This window comes from Poecilia formosa, unplaced genomic scaffold, assembly GCF_000485575.1.
Source record: "Poecilia formosa unplaced genomic scaffold, Poecilia_formosa-5.1.2 Scaffold2409, whole genome shotgun sequence".
NCBI lineage: Eukaryota > Metazoa > Chordata > Actinopteri > Cyprinodontiformes > Poeciliidae > Poecilia > Poecilia formosa.
The window spans coordinates 998-9,020 of record NW_006802348.1 but is presented as its reverse complement, the minus strand read 5'-3'; the positions used below and the strand labels follow the sequence as shown (position 1 = coordinate 9,020).

The following is an 8,023-nucleotide window of genomic DNA, read 5'->3' as shown; positions in this document are numbered from 1 at the left end:
CTTTCAAAAACCACATCTTTTTCTACTCCAAGGTGCGTTTGTGGGAAGGTACACCTAACCCCCAAAATCTCAAAAACCGTTAGAGATAATGGGCTGAAATTTTTTCTGCTCTTTTCTGGTAATGCACTTAGTAGAAAAATGCATTTAGAGTACCAAAAATCTAAAGAAAAAAAATTGGCTGCCGGTACCTATTCTGACCCACTGTAACAGTTTATCAACCTAAGCTAATCTCAACATGCCTGATTAGAGCACCGAACATGCAACAAATTTAACGCTGAAACACGAGCCGTCCCCACCCCTGTCCTCCTGTCGACCCCTGGTCTAACGGCTTCCCTCCGACCCTATTACGTTCGTTCGTCTGTCCCCTGGTCTAACGGTTCCCCCCGGTTTACGTTTGTTCGTCGTTCGACCCCTCCCCTCCCCCATACTCCCCACCACCACCTCTAACTACCCCCTACTCCAGGCGACATTTCCCATATTCTAAAACCCCAAACTTGACATGGAAAGTGTATTTACCGAAGTTAAATGGCCACCTGCTTTTATGTTAACAACCTGGACATAAAATCATGTTTAGCAAATAAGACAACTGCAGCTTGACATTTTTAAAAAGCAGGATTGAGACATAAGTAGCATGACGCCATGAACGGTTAGCTTTCACGCGCCTAGTTCAGTTTGACTTGAAAAAATGGACGGTACTTTGAGTTCGGTAAAATAAATAACAGTAGTACAGCAGTCACCGCGTTTTACTTTTATAATACACAAGCAAACGCAGCATTGTAAAAATAATATATACCTTTTTTGTAAAAAAAGAAAAAAAGGGTATAAATTAAAACGAAGTCAACTACAAATATTTCAAAATATTATTCACAGAAAATAAAGTGTTCTTATTTATTTTACTTTACCAGGGAGGTGGCAGAAGGGTAACTCCAACTCTTCATCCAACCGAAGTCCAAAAGATATATGTTGCAGGGTCCGGCTAGGGAGCTTGAAATGTTGTCTGACCAGTTTTCGCGCTTCGCGAAGGTTCTTGTTCCCATGATGCAATGCGTAACATTGAAAATACGGTAGAAATACCTGTTAAAACTAAAAACGGGAAAATTCCGTAAAATTTCTACGGTACATTTACTCGTTTTTTTTACAATTTTTTTTTACAGTGCAGCTATCAAAATAAAATAAATAAACGGGGTCTTGTGTGGAGGTCTTTTTACACTGTTTTGTGTTATTTTAAACGTGAAGGGAATAGATCTTTATTCAACTTTTGTCTCAAGCCTGAGTCAGTCAACAAACAGGTTTCCAACATGTAGTGTGCATTTATAATTTTTTCATTTCTGATACAAGAGGAGAGAAGCTGGCTGATAGCAGGGCACAAAAATAAAGACTTCCTGAAAAGATCAGAATGTAGACTTTTTGGTAAATCCCGTTCTAATGTAAAATATGACAGATTACTCGATTAAGGAAATGTCTAGTATGCTATCACACATAAATTTTTTGAGAATTTGGAAACAGTAGCTTTTTATTTGCCAAAGTTATGGGGAGAGGAGGAGAGGAGAGAATGGATATTTCAGCAGCCTGAAATAATCTGTTCCCCCTACAATGGAAACAAATTAATTTACCTGCAAGTCTTTAACTGTGTTCATTCCTTTCTTCATCAACAACAAATCCTGTGATTTTGATAACATTTGCTCTATTTGCCAAAGTTAGGAGGGGGTAACAAAATATTTTAGCCACCTGAAATAATTCGTTCCCCTTCCATTTCATAGGAACAATTTAAACGACTGGCAAATATTTAACTGTGCTTATTCCTCTCTTCATCAACAACAAATACTGTGATTTTGGTTACATTTGATTCTTAGTTGCCAAAGTTATGATGGGGGAACCATATATTTTAGCTGATTTAGCTGCCTGAAATAACCTGTTCTCCCTACATAACATGGGAGTTAATTATTTTCTTACTATTTCATTAACTGTGCTTAGTCCTCTCTTCATCAGCAACAAATCATGTAAATTTGGTAATATTTACTCTTAATTTGCCAGACTTACTTGGGGGGAACCAATATTTTAGCCACCTGAAATAATCTGTTCCCCCTACAAAGAGTAGGTTATTTCAGACAGCTAAAATATTTGCTTCCCCCACAATAACTTTGGCAAATAAAGACCAAATGTTATCAAAATCACAGGATTTTCTGTTGATGAAGAGAAGAATCAACACAGTTAAAGACTTGCAGGTAAGTTAATTTGTTTCCATTTTTTAGAGGGGGAACAGAATATTTCAGGCGGCTGGAATATCCATTCTCTCATCTCCTCCCCCATAATTTTGGGAAATAAAAAGCAACCGTTTCCAAATTCTCAAAAATTATTATGTGTGATAGCATACTAGACATTTCTGTAATCCAGTAATCTGTCATATTTTACATTAGAACAGGATTTACCAGAAATGCTACACACTGATCTTTTCAGGAAGTCTTTATTTTTGTGCCCTGCTATCAGCCAACTTCCATCCTCTTGTATCAGAAATGAAAAATTATAAATGCACACTACGTGTTGGAAACCTGTTTGTTGACTGACTTATTTGACAGGCTTAAGAGACAAAAGTTGAAAAAAAATGATTCTCTTCGCGTTTAAAATAACACAAAACAACGTAAAAAGACCTCCACACAAGACTGCATCTATGTATTTATTTTATTTTGATAGCTGCCGATTAAACTGAAAGTTACAACACTGACATGATTATCTGAGTAGTTTTTACCGAGAAATCAATCAGAAGCGCCGTGAAAATGGTCAGATCGGCCGGATCCGCCTCTCTGGCTGCAATGCACGATCCCGACACAGGGGGAACAGATTTTCACAGGGGAACCGAATTTCGCACAAGACAGGAAAAGGGAAAAACAGAAGGAAAAAAAAAAAACATTGCAGGCCTGTGTCCAACGAGGAGTAGAAGTTTAAATTCCAGAGGGAGGACGAGAAAAAAAAAAAAAAACAATTTGAGAGCGTTGCAATTTGGGGAAAACAGAAGATGCTGCGATGCATTCCTTCCTCTCAGCTTCGCAGGGGCCAACCGCTGCAGCAGAACCTGGCTCGTCCTTGCAGCGTCGACTGAACTCCTTCAACTTCTCCTGACTTTCGTGCCCTCTCGTCCTGTTGTCCTTTATCTCTTCCTTTCCTATGTCTTTATCCATCCATCCATCCATTTTCTGAACACCCTTGTCCCTCAGTGGGGTCGGGAGGGGTGCTGGTGCCTATCTCCAGCTAACGTTCCGGGCGAGAGGCGGGGTCCTATGTCTTTATTCTTTTTTTATTTATCTATTCCTCTTTTTTTTCTTCGCTTGTCACGCCTCCGTTCTCTACCCTCACGACTCTCTCCTCCTTCTCGCTCTCTCTCTTTCAACCAATCCCCAGTCCTGCCTTGGACGAACTGTCCCCGTTGCCAATAAAATGGTGAGACCAGAAAATGCACTGTGCAGCTTACGTCACACTACTTCTTTCACTTACAATATTTACACAATAGCTGACTAACAAACGATAATTTTAATCACCAAGTAAGGTATTTACTCAATAGTGACCTTTATATTATTCAACTATTAAGGAGAAGGAAAATACCAATGTATTTCTTTCAGAAAGAAGGATACTGAACACTTAGTTGTCATCAATGTATGCCTGAGTGAACAAGAATTTACTTTTAATATACTTGTATCTTGTTTTGAACCAGGTAAGATTTCTATTAACCTTAACATACAGTAATTACCGTAACCTCAGTTTACCACTGGGCTACATAAGCAATATCAAATTAATTTATTTTAATACAGCATTTATTTCTTATATAGATTTTTTTAAAATAGAGCATTAAAAATAATAATGAGTGGGGCGGGGTTTATTTATAAAGACATAACGGCTGTCCAATGGGCACACATCAACCAACCAATCACATGTAAATGATGAACTGTGATGTCATTGTTTTTCATCCAATGACTGAGAATCCACGTGGGTCTGCTCATAGACATAATATAAGACATAAAACATAATATATTCTTATATTATGTCTATGTGTCTGCTGAAGCGCCTACCTATTCGTATGCTAAGTAGAGTCGTTGGGACCTCCCGCCCGCCCGCTCCCTCTCACCTCCACTCCCCCCTCCTGGGATTCTGCAATCGACAGATTTCGACTCCCGTGAGAGAAAATGCAAAACTGTCGATTGCTGTCACTCACTAGCTACGTTTGTGTCAGAATGCAGGGTCAAAAAAATCCCACTTTTCATGCAGTGTAGGGTGCTCCATTGTTGACTCATGGTTGCTAAAAATCTTACCAGACTGACTGATTTTAGTGACATAGTGGGTGTAAAATATTGAATAAAATGTAGTGCTACATGACTGGCTTTATTTTCACTCTTATATTTAACTTTATGACACACAAAACTACAAATGAATCGTCCTTATTGTCTCCAGGTGCATTCTGGGCAAAGCTTGTCACCAACGTCATCATCAGTCACTTGGCAACAAATGGCAAACTAGCTAGAGCATTTCTACAGATTACGTGAACATGTTTTGAATTTGTGTTGTTTCATCATTAGTAACCAGCAGCCTGATGTTTCTGTTCTTCTCTTGGTTTGTTGTACTTCATGTCAGATGGACTTCAAAATGACATAGTCGCTCTCTGGTGATGAAACTTCTTAGCTCCGCTGTTGTGGTCATGTCTATGTTGTAAAGTTAAATTATCATGAGCTTTATTATTTGGGCCCAGTCCGATGTCACATGTTTGCCTGAGGAGCGGAGGCAGCAGTATGGCGTCTTATCTGGAGCTTATTATAATAAGGTAAGTTCCATGTTAAAATGATCATGTTTTTGACTATTTTTTGTGGAGGCATTATTTTTCAGTTTACACAAGAGTATCGATTCATATACACAGTTCGCTTAACGTACATTTATTTGTTTGGATATCACGGTATATATGACTGTTTATTATCTTAACCGAACATTAAAACTGTCAGGAAAATCTGGAGGCCATTTGAGTTAACATTATTTAGCTGCGGGGTCGTTTTCTTTACGTTTTTGGCTGTAGACTGCAAAACGGGGGAGTGGCTGTGCTGGACCATTGGTTTGATCTATGCCACAGGTGGCCACTGTCCTGCAACATTTAGATATGCCGCTGCTGCTCCACACCTGAATACAATAATTAGATGATTAGCAGGAATTTGGAGAACATATCTACAGTCCTGCTCACCATTATTGGCACCCATGAAGTTTAAGTATACGTAATGGAATATTTACTGAAGGAAATTCATCAAGTGAAACAACATTTTACTGCTGATAGCTTGTGCTTGATGCAAAACAGCAAATTATAAAAAACATTAAAAAAGATAAACATTATGAGGAAAACAAAGAAAAACATCATTTTTACCATGCCAATGGTATTGGCACCCTTTGCTGCAAATCAGTATGGAAACCCAATTTGGCTCACCTGTTGCAAATAAAACATAAAGATCACTTGTGATGGACTGCCTCCACAGATGTGACATGAATTAACCAATGAATAATCATGCTGGTGCTTTAAAAGCCACCTGTTAGTTCATCTCCACATGTGACAATGGTAAAGACAAAGGAGCTGTCTGAGGACATCAGAAATGCTATTATTTGCAAGCACAAGACCTCCAAAGGGTATAAAGCCATCTCCAAAGACCTTGGTATCCCTGTTTCAACGGTGTGTAATGTTATTAAGAAGTTTTCCAGGCATGGAACGGTCAAGAACCTCCCTGGATGTGGGGGGAAGAGAAAAATTGATGACAGAAGTCTTCGACGGTTGGTGCGAATGGTGGAATAAACACCATGTCTAACATCTAAAGACCTAAAGACCAACCTGGAGCAGTCTGGTGTGATTGTTTCAACAAGTACCATACGCCACACACTAAACAAAGTGGGGCTTTATGGGGGGAGGCCAAGGAAGAGTCCATTGCTGAAGAAAAGCTATAAAAAAGAATGTTTGATATTCACAAAAGAGAACCTGGACAAACCTCAATCCTTCTGGGACAACGTTTTATAAACAGATGAAACAAAAGTGGAGCTTTTCGGTAAATCACACAAACAATATGTTTACAGACAATGCAATGAAGCTTTTAAAGAAAAGAACACCATACCAACATTCAAGCATGGTGGAGAATCCATAATGCTGTGGGGCTGCTTTGTGGCATCTGGTACTGGAGGCCTTGACCGTATCACAGGCATCATGAAATCAGATTATCAAGCAATTCTAGAGCGAAATGTCTTGCCCAGTGTAAGGAAACTTGGTTTGCGGCAAAGATCCTGGGTCCTCCAGCAAGACAACGACCCAAAGCACACCTCCAAAAGCACACAGGTTGAAAGGGAAAAAATTGACTGTTTTAAAATGGCCAGCAATGAGTCCTGATCTCAATCCAATTGAAAATCTTTGGGTGGAGCTGAAATCTGCCATTGGAGAAAGGAACCCTGCATATTGCAAAAGAAGTGTGGGAGAAAATGCCACGGGTTCAAAGACGTGACGCTCATTTTTTTTGTCTGGCTCTACTTTTTAAAGTTAAAAAGAGCTTTAAACTCATAAAAAGAAACCATAAATATCTAATATATCTCCCCCATAAACACCTTCTTTAACCTTTCAAAAGCTGTTATTTTTTGGCCATTTTTGGGGTCTTTGAAGGGTCAAAATGTCATGCGGTGCGACTGTCCAAACTCAATTACTGTTGCAAAAATGTCTTTAAAATTACATTAAATCTGTTCAAATATATTTTATTTCCTGTTTGGCATGATTTTCAAAGTCTTTTCTTCATCCTGTACAAATTTTCAAAGCATTTTTAGTTATAATTCCATTATAACATTTAAACAAACTTTGTCCGAAAATGTCATTTAACAAAATATCATGTGGTGCGACCAACAAGAAATTCCGATTTTTGGACTTAAATTTTGAAATCCAGTCAAAAACAGGAGGTTGAATCATCCAACAGTCTGACAAGAATCACTGGATACAGCAAACAGGTTTGTTTATTTTTCTTAAATTTCAGAAAAAGTGTCACTTTTAGTAGTAGGTATGTAGTTGCCATATTTGGGTGTCATGTGGTGCGACCAACAAAAAACGTAATATTTAAATATACCTACTATTTTATGTTTTGATTATAAATGTTATATTTGCCTTGTGTTTGAAGCTAGGTTGTTTTTTTAAGGAAGGAAATTATTTGCCTGTTGATAATGACCGAACATGAAAATATCATTTGGTGCGACCAAATATCATGTGGTTCGACCGTTGTAATGATACATTTATGTGTTTGAAAAGGAGTTTCTGTGCTTTTATTTTTGATTTCAAGACTCAAATGCAAAAGTAATACTTTGTATTATTATTTCCAGAGTAGGTTGTACAGTTTTATTATTGTTTTGCATTGTATTGTATGATAAAAATATAATGGAACATTTAACATTACGGGAATAGTTATAACATGTATTTTGTCATTTATTGTTTTTATCTATTTTACTAGATCCCAATGTCATCAAACTGAGCTATGATGAAGTACCATATGTGACCCAGGTACTTCAGGATGTGAGAGAAGAAGTCCAGGTCAACACCATGTGACAGTCTGATGACAAGAACTTGGTCACATGGTCACATGCTCATCAGAACCTGAACCAGTAAAACCTCATAGAACTCAACTCTCCAAGTTGAACAGCCAAGACTGGGCAAAGTTCACAAATGCCTGGTTCTAAAAACTGCTTGAAAATAAGCATTTTCCTTTGTTCACTTGGGCATTAAAGTACCCAGGAGTAGTGGTGTGCTGATCAATCGGCCACCGATGGTCCCACCGGTCCGATGGATCTGACAAAATGGTTCCATTTTGCCAGATCACATGGTGTCATTTATACCTAGAGCCAAAAATTAACAGTCAATCCACGTGACCAGTTTTGGTGATTGGCAGTGATCGGCCCTCATTGATCAGAATCGGCAGGAAAAAACTTAATCGGAGCATCTGTACCCAAGAGTAACATGATGGTTTTTAAGTTAATTAAAGTTTTC

General features: G+C 38.3%; 1 long non-coding RNA gene across 1 annotated transcript; it reads right to left on the bottom strand.

Annotated features, from left to right (window-relative positions):
- Positions 1 to 5,815: 5,815 nt before the first annotated feature.
- On the bottom strand, positions 5,816 to 6,456 carry LOC107835415 (uncharacterized). Its single transcript, XR_001661233.1, has 2 exons — positions 6,365 to 6,456; positions 5,816 to 6,327 (listed from the first exon to the last, which is right to left on the bottom strand). It is a non-coding gene; the product is annotated as an uncharacterized LOC107835415 (long non-coding RNA).
- Positions 6,457 to 8,023: the final 1,567 nt, after the last annotated feature.